Genomic DNA, 20,154 nt, shown 5'->3' with positions numbered 1-20,154 from the left:
GGCTTGCCGCTCCTGTTGTTGCTGGGGGCATTCATAAGTTATCACTGAAACTCAGATTCTTTTTTAGCGTTGCGTCCAGTCCCATTTGATTACAAGGGTCTTGTACGAACCGGTCGCGGTGGCGTTTTATGCGTCGGTGACTGCGGCCTGTAAATTCTGCAAGCGAGAAAATGTCTTGGACCTCTTTTGATACGGCTTGTATAAGCTGATGCAAGTGTGGGCGCTGGGACACGTATCCTTCAATAATCTACGGCTGCAGCTAGCACAAGTGCTTTTTATCGTGGTTTCCACAAAGAAAAGCACTTGAATGAGAGCAAGAGCAAAGCAATCGCATCGCTCGAAGTTACCTGCAAAGCCGCTTCTACGCGCGTACATGAGTGAGTCCGAGTGCGTTGGAAGTGGCTCGACGTATACGTATTATTTTCATGATGCTACGAAGTATACAGAATCGCGCGTCCTCCGGCCACTCGCATTCGTGAACACCACTTGACATCCGCAAGGACGCAATGTGGCACCAGCTCGACCGCTCACACCCAGCGCCTTTATCATCTGTCGAGGTTACCCGCGTTTCCAACGGATTGAAGCCTGGCCTTAGCAAACAACACGCGCGACAAAGCATCACTTTGTTAAAAGATGCACCAGCAAGGCCGGCGGTACGGTTTGTGTGTCTGTAATGTTAGGACTGCTCCGCAGCTCTTGGGGTCCAGCTCGTTTCCAATTATGTCCAGCAGCAAGCATGCAAGGTGTCGCGCACGTAGGTCTGCAACGTATATATCCAGATATGTCGTGCAGTTGTGGTACAGAGACGTGTAGCGGAGAGCTGCCATCTGCTGGCGCGCATCCCATGATCATTTGCATGTCGCTGTCGTGAACTGCCGCATCTTAACCACACTGCGCTCTCGTTTACATCATAGTAGCCGTAGGCGCAACGTGACTTATTGTCGGGCCGCATTCTTCAGAATGTCTACGTGACAAGAAAAGCACTAATATAATAGGCCTATCAACAAAGACGTGTCAGGGCCCCCCGGGATCCTAGCCGCACTGACGCTATGAGGGAGGAAACATAGACAATATCTCAGCTCGTTATCGTATGTATTCCCAGCAGGGAGTTGAAGTTCTTTCTTCTAACGTTACAGATCAACAAAGTCCCTCTTGTTCTCTGCCTTACGACAGAACCTCGCCGTCTTCAACGCATTCAGTGAATTTGCGCGCACGTGTCTAAGAAACTCGCTTACGTGTGAATTATTCAGCACACGGCAACGTTTGAAGAGACTCTCTGAGATGAACATCGGTAATGGATCGGCGCAGGGAGGACTGGGAGCCTAGTAGAGGACAGTAGATGAGAGATGAAAAGGTGCGAGGGTCCAACCTAGACATTGAAAAAAAAAAATGTAGAGAGTGTCTTTGACGGCGGTCCCTCTTTGACTGGGCAGTGAAATGAATTATGCCACTCTTATCAAACGGAAAGCTGCCTTGTACTGACTAGAGTGCAATATCAATTTCCATGCATGTCTCTGTAGATATGCCGGCCGCACACACCCGCGTACGCACAAGCATCCCGACGTGGTAAGATGTCCTAATCCAGCTCCGCTCACGTGCTTCCCTACGGGACTCGCCTCCCTGCTTGGTGAGTGTCCTGTATGAGGTAGCCTCCAGTTGCGTGAGTTGTAAGCATCATAAGTTGTGAATATGACAATTTCCTTCCCTGCATCATGAACTGGCAAGTGTATTTTCCCGTGCTCTCCGGCTGGTGCTCAATAATAAAGCGGTGGGTAGCTGTAGTGAATCCAAGTGAGCTTTATCAATCTCGGATATATATTACAAATTTTCCAGGGGACAACTGTGTTGCAGTGCGAACTGGGAAGGGCCGTATCAATCGATTTCTTCACAATATGCTGCACACTACACACACATTTTGCTTTATCTCTGTATACGATAGTCTATCTGCTCCAAATCCCGACACTTTTATTCTTCCGCCTGCCTTTTTTCATATAAATGAACCTGAGTCTTTACTGTTGTAAGCAAAAGTAAAAAGAATGTAACCGTTACACCCCTTGAGATTTTGGAAATGATTGTGCGTCTTTCACCTCGCAGGTGTTTGATTTGGTCGATCTTACAGATTTGTGTCAATGGTAAGGAGGGAGATTTTAGGCAGACTTATTCCCTCGATGAGCTAGGAGGTTATTCAACGTGTGCAACCGACGGTTCGCAAATACGTACGTTTACGCTTCTGTAGGCTTAGCCGCTTGTACGCCCCTAAGTCCACCGGGGTGAAGCATCTGCTCACCGAATCTTGAGTACATGCATGCTCGCACGCGGCCTCTATGGTGTGCGGGTGGGACACCTCCTAGTGTATGTGTCTACAAAATCTTTCCTGAGAAAGGGCGCACTGCTACACGAAGTTGTCCTTACGAATATCTTTATGCCCACAATTCCCACTCGTAGGCACGTCTATGCGTACACATCCGTGCGTACGCTCTAGCCCAGAGACTCCGACTGGGATATAGGTGCGCACGAAGCGGCTCCGCTACGATTATCCTGAGCTTTGTGTGCACATGCCGATACAAACTGCTGCACAAGCTGACGGAACACCAACAACCTAATCTTAGACACACCGGGTCTGAGAGAGTCATTTTATCGGATTACGGATAGTCCCTGAAGAAACCTGCAAGTTCCCGCTCTTCCTTTGCGCACGCAGTAAGCTCCTTACTTACGTGTAAGGTTTTCCACGATACGCATAGCCGACCACAGCGAGGAATGCACGGAGACACTTCCCCCCACCGAGTCCGAGTACCTCTTCTGTGCAAGTGTGACGTAGTTTTGTGTCAAGTGACACCATCGTAGCTCGCTAGCACCCTTCTGTGCAAGCGGAAATAAACACTTCGGCGGTTCCGTCTACGTGGGAGGCACGTGGACATCATCGTTGGTTCAAATGTACTTTCTGACTGGGAGTGCATTTTTATACTTGAAGGTGACGCCAGCCGGAGACATGTGGCAAGCGAGGGAACCGCGTATTTCAGACAGCAGGGGCATCTGGTGCTATGACATCAACGTTGTCTTTCTTTTTTCAGATCTGTATGGTCTCCCACGGCAGCAGCAACGGCAGCACATCGTGCATTAACAATAACGTGACAGACAGAAATCTCCTCAGCCTCTTACGGAAGTACGAAGGACTGGTGCTTGTCAGCGTGGGAATAGCTCCCGTGTCTACGTCAGTGCAGTGGCTTCTCGTCTGCATCAAGCTAGCTCGCCAATTCGTGCCCTTCGACACGACCGCCTAACAGATGACATGCGTTCTGGATTGTACCTTCCGCACTATTTCCTGTCCTCTTGATTCTTACTGGTGTTCCCAACATTGGCGGGATGCCTCCCTCCCTAGGTAACACAAAGTATCTCACTCAGCGAAACATGCGATCTGACCGCAGCGCCCCTACGTGCGTGTGAGCCTGCTCCCGCGTACGCCTGCACGTACTAGCAAGCACTTCTTTCTACAAAAAGAGAAATTTCGTGTGATTTTGCAGCTACAAACATTTACCACCCTCACCATATAATCATGATCAATCTCAGAAAAACAAGCGCAGATAAGCATCTGTCCACCTTCTCACGCCTCTGTGTCTAGGAGCCGTCCGGAGTCGGAAGCAGGGTGGCGTAGCCCTACGGCTGAATGTTACGCGGGGTCCCCACTGTAAAATACTCCTACGCTTCGCGCGCCGCTGCCTACCTTTTCCAAAGTCATGCGGCGCTTCTGGAGCTCTTGGTTCAGCCTTAATAAACCCACATGTACACTCACAGTTGTTATGCTCACACGTTAGCAAACCCACGCGCACACACACATATCTGACTTCCCTAAGCTATTCACGCTATTCCACGTCTATTCCTACGCTGATGAGCCGTTAGTGCTCTCAACGATAATGGCTGGTCCCTTCGGCAACTCAAGGAAACAGCCATACAGTGTGCACTTGGAGCCCACGAGTGGAAATGGTGTATAAAATATTTCCCCCGCGCCGTTCCCGCTCCTCGGGGGCATCCTACCTGGGCTTCAATCAACCGTAAAATAAATCTCGATACCCTCTTCCTGGACTTCTATGATGCTGGTCCACTGCAATATTGCTGCGCTCCCGGTTTACTCAGTGTCCATGCTCATCCCTCTTTCATGCATCGTGCCTTCTGTGCTCTCTCTCTCGGGAGTCGGGGGGTGTCGGTGCCGGGGCGGCCATGTGCGGTGTCTGTTTCCCTCATTACATTCTCAGCACGTCTTTCGAGCATCCAACCTTTCCGTTCATTTTGCTTATGTCACCAGCGTGTTCGCGTTTCTAAGCAGACAGCTGCTGTGTTTCATCTTGTATCTGTCGAGGATCACGTGGCGCCATACTGTCTAGGACACATTCGAGATGTGCCGCGGACGTCTCTAGTGCGGATGCATTCTTTCCAGCGTGTGTAAATCTGTGGGCGCGTGTAGTGAGGATGCTTTCTGGCAGTGTTTGCGGTGTTGCTCAAGTATTGACGGTCGTTTCATGTGCGTCGCAACGCCTGACTGCACACACCCTCGTGGGAGATTTTTAAGGCATCAGAGATCCTTCATGCGTGTGTTTGTGTGTACACATTTATTTACGTATATATATGTATACTTGCGTATACGTAAGGAAGGCGGGGAAGGTTCCACGCTTACAGGCGTCTTGTTCAGGAATAGAATCAGAAATCCTTCATGTGTGGCTTCGTTTGTACGTGTGTATGCGTATGTATATTGATGTGTATATGTAAAGAACGCAGGGAGGGATTGCACGGTTACCTCCGTCTTTCTGCCATGGCGTACCATTGCGCCACGTTGATACGGACATATACGTACACCTGTACGACTTAGAATAGGAGCAAAAGAAAAGGTTTGTTTTTTCAGACACACAAGTAGCAAAGATCAGCAGTCAAGTGCATGTTGAGAAACGCAGCCATCACGCTGAACTCCCACAGCACCTCCCCGGAGGAAAACGCGACTTTGTTTTTTTCATTGCAGTGATGTTCCGTACGGAGGCAATCTTGTTGGTGCATGCCTCGATGTGCCTCTGAGGAGAGGCGCACTGGCATGCTGGACGCCTGCCTCGCCAGCGTGTTTTCTTCGAAATGAAAACAGAGTCGTTTATCTGGCAGTGCTTGTGCACTGATGTTGTATGTGCTCTTAAGAGCTCTGCTCCTGTCTCGCCCTGCAGTTCTATTTCTTGTCATTCTGCAGCTCCATCTTCTGCTTCCTTTCTCATGTACTCGTCACATCTGTCCCTCAAGGGCTGCTGCTACTGTTGCTGCCGCGCGTCCGCCTTCGCCGTTCACCACGGCGGTGCCATTCAGTCAAGGTCCGTTTCGTTCGATTTTTTCCTTGCGTGCGTCCTTCGCTCGCTCAAGTTCCGGATTAGTACAGCATTCGTGTCCGTACGTTTTTTCGTCGGGGTTTCCGCCTGCCTCACCTTTTTCTCAGCCTTCATGGTTCCCCTCCTTTGTTGGTGATTTCTCTCCTTCTTCGTTTCGTTATTTTTTTTCCCATCGTCCAGCAAAGCTTTGGTATGACCGCTTTCTTCGTCCGCATTCATCCTCTTCGTCGTTGTGTCCTTCTGCAAGATGGTCTGCGCCCGAGCGAAGAAAAGACAATAGCTGGACGTGGAATGGCAGATCGGCCCGTAGCACTGGTGACACTTTTCTGCGGGAAGAACAGAGGCAAGCTAGGAGCGCCGAAAGAGGAGCAGAAGCATTCTGAGTTATTTTTTACCCCACTACAGAGAGAGACTTTGCGACGTTGCCCGGAGGATGCTGGCGGCCCCAGGCAACAGCACGTTTAATTCTTCGTGAGAGTACAAGCAGAGTCAGCCTGCAGCCGTCGGTCAGTAAGTGGGAAACACTTTACTTCCCCGGTGGACTGAAAGGGCAAGGGGAGCAGCTCATTTCGGAAAAAACACACTCGGTGACGGTCCATTGTCGCCTCTTTGTGACAGCGGCGCCAGAGACAGCAGGACCAGTAACACCGAGGCAGTCCTCAAAAACAAAAGCAGCGCGTGCACGCATTACCGCCACCCAGTCAACGTTGCTGTTTGCTGCGGGGGCTGGCGTGGAAGATGACGCAGCAGAAGCAGCGACAGGAGAACCGGCAACGCCGGATGCGGGAACGGCAGCGACTGCAGATTTCCCACCGGCAGCAGCCACATTTGCTCAGGCCACTCTTCCAACACATGTTACCCGCGTGTGTTTCGCTGCAGCACACGCAAGAAGAGCAGCGAACGGCAGAAGTGGCGCAGGAGTACCTGCTGTGGTATCTGAGGGCACAGCGGTGTCAGGGGCAACGAGAGGGAAGAGACACACAAAAGCACCAGTCTCTGTTACGCTGGCAGAGGCGCCTGACAAGGAAGCCGTGCCGGCAGCAAGTGACTTCAAACTCGAGGCTCTGGGACAAAGAAGTATCACGCAAGGCGGCTTCTACGACTGCAGAATGGCACAGTCGGTCCAGAGGCAGCTCACTGCCGGTCGCGGCAGCAGCCTTCACGAGCGTCGCCCTAACTGCAGCTCCACCACACCACATTTACCTGGTCGGTAGCTGCTGCAGCATCAAGTACAAAGCGTCGGAAGACGCTTTCACGAGGAGCGTACGCGCTAGGATGGCTGCTCATGTGGAAGCGTTGAAATGCATCGCTGGAGTCAGCACTAGCAGTTACAGTAGCAGCTACTGTAGCGCGATCCCTGGTAGCAGCGTCGGCACAGGGATTCTAAGCGACAAGTCTTGCCCCGTTCTGCTCCGTCACCTGAACAGTAGCAGAATTGATCGCATGGAAGGAAAGAGCAGCAGCTGCTGCAGCAGCCGCCGTGCCTCACATCACCATAGCAGAACGCCGAGGGCAAAAAAAAGCATCAGCGACAATCGGGACCGTTCTCGTAGCACCTGCAGTAGCAACAGCAATTTAGGGGCATATCAAGCATGTGACGTGTGCGACTCTAGTAAAAGGAAATGGGGTAGGCAATATCTGGTAGACGTTTTTCCTATGTGACGGAGGTCCTATACCTACTTCGACATCTTCGAGGAGCACCACGCGTGCCTCGTGTTGCGCTGCCTTTGGAGAAGAAAATGCGTTGCTATTCATAAAGAAGGCAGTATCAGCCGCGCCTAGCCTCCTTGTCGTGTGTTCCTCTGTTATCTTTTTTGCGGATCTTTGCTTCGGCGCTCCTGCTTCCCGTCAATTTCACGCCATTTTACTTCGTTTTCGCATGTGAAGAATAGCATCAAAGGCGCATCAGATGAGAATCTGAACGCCACACAGGGGCATGTGGAAATCTCTCAATTTCACGGACGGCTCTCGAGGACGCTTCAGGCCTCATCCGTTCAACAGGCGTTTTTCACGTGTGAAAAGGCCCGTGTTTCCGATAGAACCGCGCAATCTTCGCCTGATGGTGAGCGAAAACAGTGGAAACCCATATACATATATGTATATATATAAGATGAGGAGTGCACTGACGTAATAGGGAAAGAAGACAAAGAGGAGTGGAGAGCCGATGGCAGAAGAGGATGGAGAAAAGGAAAGCAACTAAAATGAACTGTCGTTGAGAAAAGAAGTACTGGACGTGGCACATCTGGGGTGCTGAAAGCAATATGAGCCTCAGAATAGGAAAACGACGAAAAGGGATCCCATTTGCTGGGTTCTCTCTCTGTTGTGGTTGCATTTGTTGGCAGTGCTGTTGCGCTGCGTGAGCTGCGTCTGTGCTGCTGCCCTCACTTGCAACGGGCGATCAAAGATGACTGTTTATGAGAAGGCGGACTGCACTACTCGGTGTTGGTGCCTTTCCCGCAGCACTGAGCGTGCAGACAGAATCAAGAGCGTGGTAACACTACATATGTGCACGTCCATCTCTGGAGACATATATATGTACGTACATACATGTACAATTCCAGGTAGACCAGAGTACCTCCACCAACACGCACATACACATGGCGGAGCCTCGCTTTGTGTGTTAGAGTAGTGGTAGTCGCTCACTGCTTGTTTCACGCACTTGGGAAAAGATGAGTATTGAGAAGGAACGCTTTTGCATAATCTTCGGTGCTGCGGGCTGCTGCTCCTCACGTACTGCTGAGCGTGACGACGTAGTGCTGCAACTGTTGCAGATCACATGTGCACTGTATTGCTTCTCCTGACCTCTTCTAGTCTTGCCTTACATTCGTCAAAGCCTCTCCTTGCTCACAGCGTATCTGCAGCGCTTGGACGATAGCAAGGACCAGCTTGTGCTCACATTGTATAGGTGTCTGTCTGCCTGTAATCCTTTCATGTATGCGTAAGTACGTTGAGAGTGATACTTCAGCTGGTCCAGCCGACAGAACTAACTTCGCCGCTCTGTCTAGTATTTCCAATGTTGCTCAAGATGCCATAGCGTGGTGTCGTATGTTTCCTCGGTGGGCGCGTTGCATCGACCAGGGTGCGAGGAGGTCGCAGCGCTCTTGCTGCAGTGCTGCCGGTACATAAGGACTGTGTATCTCCGGTAAGAGAGCAGCTCTGAGAGAGAAGAACGAGGAAGGTAGAGAGAGGTTTTCCGCATCCAAGGTGTTATCAGTTTCAATCTTCCACTCTGCTGCTTCTTTTGGGACAACACACAGACTTCCTGGCATCCTCACTGTATCAGCTTATTTAGTGGAGAAGATGACTGCTTTATTGTACACTAGGGTAGCGGCTGGCCACGCCTCCATTAACACACTACTCCGCCGATGGCACAAAAGAGGAATGAAGTGTAGTTTTTTGCCAGCGCTGCGGGGTGGAGCGTGGTATTGCTGTCTTCTAATGCTGTGCTGACTCTATTAAGACAAACAACATGCAGGTCACGTACAGATGTTCTCTCGAGGGCACAGAGATTCCATATAAACCTCGTTTGTGCGGACAGCTTCATCAAAAGAGGGTTAATATGATGCTGCTATCACGTAACTTTGCGTGCTACACAAACGCAACACACGGTGAAGAAAAACACTTCTGGTCACTCCGTTCGCGGCAGCAGCAGCGGCAGCGTGTACAATTGGCAGCCGAGTAGAACGCATGCAACGGAAGGCGAAGGAGGCTGAAACATAACGGCGGAAGCTGCAGCAGAACTGGCGAAGCTCTCTGCACTGAAGCAGATCTGTCCTGCTTCCTACCGCGGTGTTTAGGCAAAGGCGGCAATATGGAAGGTCTGCGAAACGCGTGTTGTGGCTGCTACTGATACTCGTGCACAGACCTATATGCGACAACCCGTACGTGGACGTAAGCTCTCGTGCACCGTCGTTTTCTCGTGAAACGAAACCTCAGGAGGGGAAAGCACACCAGCGCATGGAGTAGCTGCTGCGATTGTACTGGGGCATAGGCGGTCCTCGTAGTGATGTGTACTCAATCGTGCGTTCGGGGAACCCACTGCTGGCAGAGCGCGGCCTTCCCTTTGCGATGGTGAAATTCACCACAAATATCATACAGCCTCTTTGGCGAGGTGCGTCTTCGAGAGTTGTAGTACATCAAATGTGATAACAGCGTCATATACAATCTCTTTACATATTCCGGTGTACTCAGGAAGGGGGTTGATATTGTATTTGGTGCGCTTCGGGAAAGAATAGAAGTTTGCCTGCATGTTGTCTGCCTTTCTTAGGTAGATTTATACCTATATATATAGTATTTACCTACACACGATCTTTGATGAGTATGCATGCTGAATGTGACTGTTCGCGACAGGTCTTGGTACACGTAGACAAGTCTACACAGAGGGATACAACGATGTGTGATGCGTATGCATACTTTCAGAACATTACATGGCAGCTTATACGTACTCATATCTGTGTAAACATCAAGATCTGTACCCATCAAGGTGGAATTGTATATACCAGCACATATCCGCGTACATACATCTGTATAACATGTATGTACATGGTAGGCGACAGCGTGGAATTGAAGCCTGTAAACACCCCTGCTGGAATCCCCGGGAGGATACTAACATGCATCTACATGTGCATGCAGGCATTTACGAAGGTCCATCTTTAGCTTAGCCTGCAGACGCGCTGAGCTCGCTTAATGTTATGTAAAGGCCGCTGTCTTGCAGAGCCTCTCACAACTAATGAGGGAGAGAGAATTCCCTCAGCTGCCAACGAGCGCAGGAGCATATATGAATGCTTCCTAGTAGCCGGGTACCCTCGTTTATTACCTACCTTAGTCCCACAATATAGTAACACAGGGAAAAGAACCTTGTCTACTGATAAGTATAAAAGCAAATATGCCTTTGAACATGCTGACTTACAAATATATATATAAAATAAATATATATATATATATATGTGTCTGTGTATTCGACACATAAGGCGGCGTCTTGTTTAGGTAAGTACGAGCTGTCAGGGGGATTGGGCTTGCTCTCTCCATTACGGAAAAATGTAATAGAAAGAGGAGCGGGAAGCTCGTGGATTGAGGCGAACACGTTTAGGCTCTCACGTAACGTTCGTCAGCACTTCTTACACATCATTTACTGCCACCATAGTAAGACAGAGGTGCTCCTGGCGAAAGTGCAGGTGGCAAGCACGGGGCGGTGTTACGGCAGCTCGTGGTTTATTTTTGCTGTCTTTATCCTTTGCTGGACTGTTGTGGCGTATCATGCACCGTAGTACAAGAGGAAGTCGAAGAGAAGACGCGGCCGCGGAGATAAAAGCAACGCAAAAGGCATTCGTTTAAAGCACGTGCACCTGCAAGCAGGGCGCTATCGGGGCCCTCGAAGCCGTACGTTTGAGGTGGCAAAACTCCGCTTTATCGACGTATTCCAAAATGGCCCGAGGCTTGGCTCGCCAGGTACGCCTGACTTTCTTTTTGTGTCTACACTGCGGTCCTTCTTCAACTTCATATTAGTAGTTAGATCCGAAATCTGTGTGTCGTGAGTGCGCCTGCAAGGTATTCGTGAAGGGGACGTGCGCTCCTGTGGAGAGGACAACGCTTGCCTGGCCACCGTGTGTTCTGCATAGGCAACGACACACCTATATGATGAATGAATACTGCTACGAGTCTCTATGTATGCGGTCTCGGGTGTCTACATACAGATGTGGTTTAGTAGATATGTGATAGCGAAGTACCTGCTGAGGGTCTCCTCCCCATTTTTTATCCTTTCACCTACACTCGTTCACACAGGAAGAGCGTCCACGTGTGCACGCCTCACACACGCATGGGAAACGGTCTCTGCTGGACGCAGACTCGTCTTGACAGTCGTCCTCGTTGCAGTCGCCAGGCACCGTGCTCGGTAGGTTTGCATGGTGAGAAAGAGGCTTTCTCTGCGTCCTTCTCTCGCTTCTCTTGCACCTTCGTGCTAGCTGCCCTCACACCGGCGCGCACGCGTACTTCTGATCGCCTTGTGTGTGTGATTACATGTGCGTACGTGGTTGCGTGTGCGTCTGTATACGTTTATGTCATTGTGTATTTGTGTCTATATGTGTATGTCAATGCTGCAGGGCAGCGGAAGACTATGGAGCCTCTGAATCTTTCAAAGCTGCGCGCGTTTATTGAAAGCGGCCGTCTCGACGCTCGGTAATGATATGATGTGTGCCGCAGATGCCCTTCAGACCCTCTTCGCAGTGTGCAGGCTTCTGTCTCTCTCTTTCCTTCCCCTTCTTCATTCAGATCCGTAGACCACTAGAAAATCTCTCCCTCTGCTCTGTATAAAAGAGGGCTGGCTGAATAGCGCACATGTGCAGGGGGAGCGGCGCACTCGCTCCTCGCTGTGTGCTGACCCGCAGTCAAAACTTGCTATTGATGCCAAGGTTTTACAATCTATTGCATCATGGTTATGAGTAAAATTGCTGGGCCGAGGCCTCTGGGCAGCGTCACGACACCATTGAGCGCTCATGCGGGGAGAGTCGCTGTGTGTACGTCTGTGCACTGTCTTTGGTAGGAGTGTCAGTGGAACGTGCAGTCACTGCGTGCGTCTTTCTGTCCATGGCGCACATCTACGCGCTCCTAACGAACTGATGAAATGCTACAAGCATCAATTATAACAGCAGTCGAAACAGGCGGAGCCATAGAGGCGGGCGTGCTCGCAAGCGCACGCGGGCTTGTCTGGATACTGAGAATTCTGAAGAGTGTATACCTTGTTGTGAGGTTTTCTCAGTAGACTGCACACGTCACCCACTAGCTGAGACAGGGGGCACGGGTAATCCTTTGTCCACTCGCAGGAAGGTGGCTCAAAAACTGGAGACGAGAAGTGGTTGTGAAGGAATGCACGCGTTATTCGCCCAGAAGACCACGCACACGAGCCTTCATTTACAAGAAATGAGGAGCGGGTAATATTGCAAGTATTGTATACGAAACTCTTCTGCAGAGCATTTCACCCACGTGCAAAACAAGACACCTTTTTCTCTCTCTAGTTTTAATATATCTCCATTCTCTCTGTTCCGGAAGGAGCTGGTGCGTGTCTTTTCTTTTCTCTTGCATTCTCGGCGATATTACGTCTGCGCATTACGCAGACTGATTAATATGTGTGTATGCGTGCGTATCTGTATTCGTGCATGTGTGCGTATGCCTGTGTATGTTTGTAAGTGTGTGTGTGTTTTGGCGACGTTCCAAAAACCACCTAACATCCCGTGTGCTGCGCTGTACAGCAGGTGTGTCTGACTGCCTTTGGGGGCTTCTTTGTCGGATTTTTGTCTTTGTCATTTATGGGGTGCTGAGACTGTCGATGTGTTACGAGTCAAAGTGATAAAAAGAGGCAAACCGTTGCAGAGTTTTGCTCTTCTTTGCACCCCATTTGCTTTTCATGCCGCACACGCTTTATGTCTCTCTTGCCGCAGGCCTGTTTCTTATTGAAAGCACGGCTGCAGTCGCTTGTGCTCGGCAGCCTGTATGCGTGAAGACGTGCCAATGTTGAGGACACGGGCGCAGTTGTGGCTGTGATGTCGAAGGCCTGGGAGCGAACACTTAGTTTCTCGTGATGACTTCTGTCTGTCAGAAGAGCGTACGTCAGTGCTTCTTTGGAAAGCTGATTGACCGTGTACTCGGAAGGCACAACACATAGTTATGTAGAACTTTATTCTATGTGCTCTCGCAATGTCGAGGGAGAATGCGGCCGCGTTTCCTTAGGCCGCGGAAGCCCGGCGTTTTTAATGCACATCACCGTCGTCCATCTTCCACATTTTTCAATACAGGCACACGAGTGTAAGCGCGCGATTCGTCTTACGGTTATTTTCTGTGAAAACCTCGAGGCAGCAGCCTATATGTATATCATCTTGGACAGATGCGGCTGCGCCTTTTATATACATACATTTTGGGTTATTGAAATATCTACTCCTGATCAGGTTTACCGATGAGTACGTATTTCTACAGGCCTCTGTAGCGATCAGAGTACGGTGGCATGCTTTTTGTCACCGATGTATGCCGTCTAACATATACAGATAACCTCATTTGTGTGTTTGCGTGTATCTGTTTCTGCACGTATGTCGACTCATCATGGATGTTGCAACTTTGTTTGCACCCCGGGACTCGGGGCAGGTGGATAGCAAATAGGGACACATGGAGTGAGGAAAGATGTGTCGGGAGAGCCATTGCGACGTGTATGCCGCGAGTGGGAGAGTATGCATGTACACAAATTATAGATAAAGTGAGGGCATATTATAGTTACGGAAATGGCAGTGAGGGGCACACATATGAGGTGAGGGCATGCATACTGACAAATGCAGTGACAGTATGTACAGAGATGTATATATATATATATATATATATATTGAGAGTGGTACTACGGACGTACATATCGAGAGAGGGAGTATGCGTGTACACAGTGGTCTCTATGGGGATGCTTTGCACACTAATCTGCTCAAAGAGGGAGGGCTAGCTCATCAGCCTCTGCGCTTGCGTCCCTCTCTACGCGTGCACACGTATGTACGTAGAACACGCTAGTACATTCCGTGCACCAGTATCCCTCTATAGCGTTCTTCTGTGTGTACGTATAGACGCTTCTATGCTCGTGTATAAGAGCGTAGGTTGCCGTTGCCCCTGTGTTGTTGCAGATTCCCCATTACGCAACGACACCTCAACGACAGCAGATGTGTGAAAGTCAGAAACGGCGTCCGACTTTTCAACGTAGTAGGTATTCTTCTTCTCCAGAACTCTACCTTGGACGTCCACCTTCGTCCGTCTAAGCGCGCCTTCTTCTTACGCCCAATCCGCCCACGTCTCCGCACAAAACACACAGGCTTCATTTCTCAAGACAAGAGCAACAGCAGTAATAAAAGCGCAATGGCACGGAATACATGAGGTCCTCATCCCCTTCACTGCTAATTCGGTTTCACGAAGAAGAAGGGTATTGGTGATGTTGTCGTTTCACCTGCCGGTCCGTTCAATTTCCTAGGAGTTTCTGACTCGTTTGCTCCGTCGACTTAGGTATATATGTGCGTGTCTGCATGCATGTCGCAGACAAAGATGCTTCTCTGACAAAAACTCACCGCCGGTATGCCATCGCCAATAAGGTGTGACTGTACAGATAGTCTGCATATCCAAACAGACACACACACACACACATAATACATACATATATACATACATACATTCATACATACATACGTAAATACACACATACATACACATACACATACGTACATATGCACACGTGCATATACATACGTACATACCTCCACACACATACATCAACATATACATATAATTACATAGACACACATATACGTATACATACATATACTTAAACAAACAAATATATATGCATACATACACACATGCATGAAAATACACATACATAGATATACATGTACATACATACACACAGACATACATACACATGTACATACATATGCATTTACGTAGATATACATATACATGTATACAAACACACCTGTATATTTGAAAACTCACGGTTCGGGAAAAAGTGGCAGAAGAAACATTGCGCGCGATTGCTTCTTTTCCAAGTCGGTAACTCTACACATCGTGGCCTTTCTGTAACGCCAGTCGGCAAGGGGGGGGCCAGGTGCCTTCCCATTATATTCCTGTTGTGACTGTGTCAGAAAACCGTTTCGCTTTCAAGCACGTGTCATTCTGAGGATTCGAGTACCACCACCACTTCTACTCAAGTTCACCATATCAGTGCTGGGTAATTTCCTCTGACTTTTCCGCCTGTCCACTAATGATGCAGGCACATGTACACAGGCTTCTTGCTATTCATGCGTGTGCACTTGTACTTGTGTAAATATCATATGTTAGAATTGTGCTGTGGTTACGTGATTGTACTCAATCTCGCTGTGCAGCCATGGTGCAGGCAGATGTACACAGGTTGCTTGTGTGTACTTCGGCACACACATCTCTATCAGAGTTGTGTTGTGGGTCTGTGAATGCACTCATTTTTGCTATGCAGTAATGAAGCAGGCACACGTACACGGATTTCTCGTTTCCAGGAGCTACAACACGCATCTGTGTGTGCTTATCTTATGAGTTACAGATGTGTCGCAGTTATGGGGGATGTAGTCGGATGTGTTTACTGTGCTGCTCTCCTCCTGCTGTCCTTACAATCTCCATACTACACACAGTGTTGTATATCTACACATTTATGCACTAGAATTTCACATTACCACTTTTCTGCTGTCTTCATGCACACAATGTAATACATACATATTCGCGTATGAACTGAAATACGTGCGTTTCAGGACTCTTCCATCAGTTCATAGAGTCTGTGACTCGTTTTCGCTTTCTCTTGCAGTGCGTGAAAACGTAGACTTCACCACTCGTTTCTCCGTCCCATCGACAAGCTCGTGGCTACGTCTTCTGTTTTCATTGCGTTTTCAGAATGACTATCCATTTCCCTACAAAATCCAAATTGAAGTCTCGGGAGCAGACCAATCAGCTATCGACGCCATCCGCCGCGTGGGGGGGGGGAAGTACACATTGTCTACCGAAACCGTCTCAATCTCCGTGCCCACGTCAAACCCTATAAATTCGAAGTTCTCCCCAGAACAGTACGGTCGCTTCTATCTTGTGTGCAAGAGCAACAGTCCATGTATATGCGGTGAGCGTCTACAAGAAAAGGCTTCCACAGATGCCACTGCGTTGGCAATGAGTGCCGCCCTGCCAGCTGCTCCATATGTCCATATCTCTTCAACCATGCTCTCTCTGAAGAGAGAGAGAGCTTTACGTTGGCGCACACATGCACGGTGTGTACGCGCATCCTCCATCGCCCGCATAAGGAGGTCTTTCAGCTGAGGAGAGGGAGACAGAGAGGGCGTTCCAGAGTACGAGAACGCGAAAATTACCCTTCAACAGACTACGACAGCACACGATTGCGTGTGTGAGTGTGTGCGGGCTGTGATGTGTGGTTGTGTCTGTGATGTGCGAGTGTGTCTGTATGTTTTTGGGCGTGTCTGCGTGTGCTTTGTGTGTCTGTATGTGCACGAGTAATGCAACGCTTTGTGTTCGCCCGTGGTTGGACCCTATGTGTATGTAAAGAAGTCATTACATGGTTTGCTTTCGTTTCACTCGCGCTTCTTACTTTCATCATATCTGCTATTCACGTCTGCTTGAGCTACCTAGACTACAGTGTGAGACCGAATCAGGTCCGCGTGCACAGTGTCTCGTTTCTTAGGAAGAAATTCACGCAGATAAAAGCATGCGCCGTGTATGTATGTACGTGTGTGTGTCGCTGCCCGTGAGTGCAGCATCTTCCTCTGCTCCTCCAAGAGTGTACATACGTATCAAGCGGTGTACCGCCTCTCGCATTACCCCCTGATCGTACCGAATAATATGCGCCTTACGTGAATACTCACGAAATATCTACTTGTGTACAGTCCTATAGGGAGACTTCAATATACATATAAGCATATATATACACACATGTAAGAGTGCCCGTTTGCAACAGTCGATCACTTGTTTGTAATTGTGGGTGGTGCGTGGGTGTATTAGTCTATGCGGGAAAGCTATCCTTCGGCGGCTTTTGCGTTGGGGAAGTGTACACGCGACGTGGACCGCTTCTCTGTGATTCAACAACATACAAGAGTCTCCCTGCAGAAAGCGCACCTTTTTGCCAAGCGAATGGCTCATTCCATGTATGTAGCTCTTTGACCTTTTTCGGCCCAAGGTAACTTCTTTTACGACATCTATCTACATCTAATGGAGTGCATACAAAGTGCTTCAATGTTCAGCGCTATTTGGCCGGGATCTGTGGGCAGCTGTGTGGTTCTGTCTGTTGCTGAAAACTTTGCGCTTAGGCAAGGCCAAATTTAGAGATGCTGCACTATCTCGAAAAAATGCGTGCCCCGCGGGTGCGTTGTAAAGTATATAAAGCCGCAGTGGCTCATAGATGAAGAGAAGTCTCTGAAGAGAGAATTGCTAGAATTTGAAGCCGAAGCACTCATTGCCGCAGGTACGCACAGCTCTTTCTCCTCTCTGTAGACTAGCATACAATCAGAGCTACATTGTTACGACTACTGAATGGGCCTATCTGTACGCACCAAACTGCAGGCATGCATACGTCACGGTCGCGGTACATATGAGGAAAACTTGAACGGCTGCTTTTCCAACGGTAGCTGCGTTTTGCATCCACTCCCTGTGTGCGGTCGCGTGTATATGATGTCAGGTGCTACCAGATCGCCGTTACTTCTCTCTGATGTCTTTATTTACTACGACAATTCTACGCGGCGTAGCCCCAGTCGCTTCAACAAAAGAATTGTCTGGGCAGTTGCGGCGCGTAGAGCGTTTTGTAATTTGATCAGTGCTAAAGGAAGCAGTTCTGCCTCGCAGATAGCGCATTGTAAGACAGAGATTGCGGTCTCGTTATGTTCACGCACTTCCTCTTTACCTGAGCTGCTCTACTTTGATACGGTGTGTGAGAGCTGGCGGGTTGGTGCATGGAGGATGACTAACCGTAGCACATCCCTATACCTATGTAGATGTCTATTAAGAAGTATATTTGTATACCCTCGGGTGTGTGCCTAGAAGTATAGAAACGGTTGCAAGAGATGTGTATACGTATATATGGATGTACACGTAGAAATGCGAAAGTATTATTAAACGTATCGGGACTGAGTGAACGTGAGGCAGCGTGAAGTATGGCTAGAGTAGGCAAACGCAGGAAGCGAAGATTTGCGTAGCTATGAAGATAGGGAGAATTTCATGCACTGAAAACAGACAGAAGGCAGTCACACCACGTGCTTCTCCCGCGTGCACATGCTCACTATGAATGTTAACAAGAGCGCGTACGTCTACATGTACCGAGTGCACCTCTCTGCGTGTAGGCGACGCTAGTGGGGGGAGTATATGAAAAAGGGGATAGTTTCGCGGCGTTCAGAGTATACAAGGGGCAGCGTCGCTGCACGCTTCTCCCGCATGCGCACGCTTACTAATGATATTGACAGCAGCGCATTTATCCACGTATGTTGAGTGCACTAAGGTGCGTTTATTCCCACGTGCATGTGGTGGACTGTACAGTTTGTACACTTATTACTAACCCAGTCAACGTAAACGTGCGCACGCTGGAGAGGCGTTGTCGTGTGGCTGTCGTCCCATATTTTTCACCATCGTGCTTGAACACATATCTGAGTGCATTTCTTTGCGTGTAATGCGACGTGAGTCTGGAAGTGTGTGACATGTATACTAGTGTGGCTCAGGGCTTGTGGTGTGTGTCGACGTGTATATCCTAACTTTTCGCGGTTAGCAAACAGGGATACGAGTGCAAACTACGCAGAGCTCCTCTCCTCAAGTAGTTTCCTCCTTCTGTGTGAGTTGATACCTGCCACCACGTCGCGGAGTGATTGTGAGACCGGCAGGTAGAGAAATACTAGCGTCACCTGAACCGTCCAGGTACTCCGCAAGACTCCTAATGCGTACGTCCGCGCAGCTGTGTCTGCGCCCCGCGGGGGGCGTATAGGTCTCCCGTACAAGTACAGCCCATTGAGTGCATGAGAATGTCTGATTAAATTACTAAAGGTACTACGGAATCCATACGTACGACACTTGAGTTACACGTTTCGAAGTCATCAAAGTTTGAGTAAAGATATGTCTATGTGTATGTCTGCAGAGGGGCGCGCTAGTAGCTACTGTCTAAGCAGTTGCCACTACGTTATGTGAGGGGCAACATCTTGAGCATTTGCTTTTTTTTTCTTATGCGTGGCGAATATGCGTGTGGTCCACGTCTCTCATCCTATGTACCCAGCTACGCTTTCTTGCTTCTTCCCCTGTGCAGCAGCATTCGGCTTCGCATTCCTCTCTATTTGGCGTTAAAAGCTTTTCAATTCATAGACGGTGGCTTTTTGTGCTGTGCCTTGCGTTTTCCTCTTCAGTGTGCTTTAGTCTCTGCTCTCTCCTCTGCGGTCTCATATTTTTCCCCGACACTCAGATAGCTCCTCTTTGTACTGCTGTTCCATCTGTGGTTCTCTCGTGACTCTTCCTGTCAGGAGAAGGCGTAGATTCGCGGGATCCCCGGGTGCGACCGTCTGTTGAAGACGTACAAGAGAAATTGCTGCGAAACTTTCGTCTTCGTGAAACATTAGCAGCGAAGTTGGAACGTCAGCAAGAGCAGCAGCAAGCGCAACAGGGGCAGCGGCCCACAGGTGCTGCAGTCCATGACCTGTGAAAGCGAAGTACCACAAAAGGTGCATGCCTACATGACTACATGTGCATCGATCATTCCCCTCTCGCTCTAGGTGTGTGGATACACGAAAAATACGTACATCAATATATGTGTATGTGTAGTTCTTGTGGGGTATCTCTTCGCCATACCATCTAGTATAAGGGACGGGCAAAAGACACTGATGAAGGGAGGACAAGTTACTTGTGCCCGTACTCATGTGTACTGCTCTAATGTATCTGCGTAAGTAGCAAAGAATTCTATGCACAGTGCTCATACGGTCGAAACAGCGGCCAAAAGCGAAGACAGCAGGGAGCGGCGCGTCTCTGCACGTATATGTGTATCTCAGCACAGAGGCCAATTAGCTGCCTTGGTGTCTACACCGTGCCCGCGCGTGTTCCCACGTTGACGCGCGGGTGCGTGTAGATGTGCGTGCACGGAGCGACTACACGTGTACATGCGTATGCTTCAACCAGGTGAACACCTAGCTGCCATCGATCATTACGTTAAGACCGCTCGAGGGCTGTGCCTACTTACGTGCATATGTATGTGCATATGTGTGTATGTCCGTATCAGTATTTGTCTATGTACGGTATG

General features: G+C 49.3%; 1 pseudogene; it reads left to right on the top strand.

Moving 5' to 3' along the window:
• The first annotated feature begins 6,095 nt into the window (after nucleotides 1–6,095).
• On the top strand, nucleotides 6,096–19,563 carry LOC131479069 (uncharacterized; annotated as a pseudogene).
• Nucleotides 19,564–20,154: the final 591 nt, after the last annotated feature.

Source organism: Ochotona princeps, unplaced genomic scaffold (genome assembly GCF_030435755.1).
Source record: "Ochotona princeps isolate mOchPri1 unplaced genomic scaffold, mOchPri1.hap1 HAP1_SCAFFOLD_2029, whole genome shotgun sequence".
Taxonomy (NCBI): domain Eukaryota; kingdom Metazoa; phylum Chordata; class Mammalia; order Lagomorpha; family Ochotonidae; genus Ochotona; species Ochotona princeps.
This window is presented reverse-complemented; position numbering and strand designations above follow the sequence as displayed.